At 62.5% G+C, this 1,008-nt stretch overlaps 1 protein-coding gene across 1 annotated transcript in view; it reads right to left on the bottom strand.

The window, feature by feature from the left end:
• PPFIA4 (PTPRF interacting protein alpha 4) overlaps nucleotides 1-1,008 on the bottom strand; it is a gene marked incomplete at its 3' end in the record, with an annotated part of 34,141 nt that overhangs the window by 5,856 nt on the left and 27,277 nt on the right.

The following is a 1,008-nucleotide window of genomic DNA, read 5'->3' as shown; positions in this document are numbered from 1 at the left end:
CAGAAGGTCCCCCCTGAGCCTCCTTTTCTCCAGGCTGAGCCCCCCCAGCTCCCTCAGCTGCTCCTGCTGCTCCAGCCCCTTCCCAGCTTCGTTTCCTTCCCTGGACATGCTCCAGCCCCTCTGTGTCTTTCCTGTCAGGAGGGGCCCAGGACTGCCCCCAGGATTCCAGAGGGGGTCTCAGCAGGGCCAGCACAGGGGACATCACTGGTCCTGTTGGTCACACCATTGCTGGCACAGCCCCGGTGCCACAGTGGCCTTCTTGGCCACCCGGGCTTGTGTCCAGCCCCTGCCACCAGCACCACCAACGGCACTGCAAACAGAAGCCCTTCATCTCTCTTTCATCTCCCTTCCTCTCCCTCTGCATGTTGGGGGATGCTCCTGGAGCCCCTGGGCCTGTCCCTGGCAGCCGTGACCCCAGACAGAGACATCTGAGGGGGCACAGCAGCCCAGGGCCTCTCCTCCTGCCAGCTGCTGTTCCACAGACGTGTCCTGGCATCACTGGGGCACCGTCAACCCCTCCAGGGCTTTGGGACCAGCACGAGACACGACCCCTCCATCCCACCCAGGGTCTGCAGCTGCTCCGGCTGCCCCAGGAACTTCACGTGGTCCCAGGAAAAGGCTCGTGTTGAAATGACTGAAAAACCTGTGTGTGTGACCCCATAAATGGTGAAGGTTTGGACTGGGGCTGTTTGGATGGGGTTTTATCCTCTCCAGGGCAGCCAGGCCCCGAGTTCTGCTCCTCGCAGGAGGACTCAGCTCCCGCTGACAACCCAAGCGAGGAGAGGAGCGTCGGGGCAGGAAAGGGCTTCCCACTGGACGGCCAGAAATGATCTTCGTGCCAGAGATTGGGCTGATGGTCCAGGAGGGAACATCACCTGGTCCAGGAGGGAACATCTCCCCCTCCATGGCCACGCTCGCCTGGAACTCCAGGACTGTGGATGGACACCGTGATTCCCAGGGGAAGGAGGGGCAGGGGATGCTGTGGGGGTCTAGGAGGGTCTGTGAGGG

This window comes from Manacus vitellinus, unplaced genomic scaffold (assembly GCF_001715985.3).
Source record: "Manacus vitellinus isolate BGI_N305 unplaced genomic scaffold, ASM171598v3 scaffold_121_pilon, whole genome shotgun sequence".
Lineage (NCBI taxonomy): Eukaryota > Metazoa > Chordata > Aves > Passeriformes > Pipridae > Manacus > Manacus vitellinus.
Note: the sequence above shows the minus strand (reverse complement) of the source record. Positions and strands in the feature narration are given on the sequence as shown.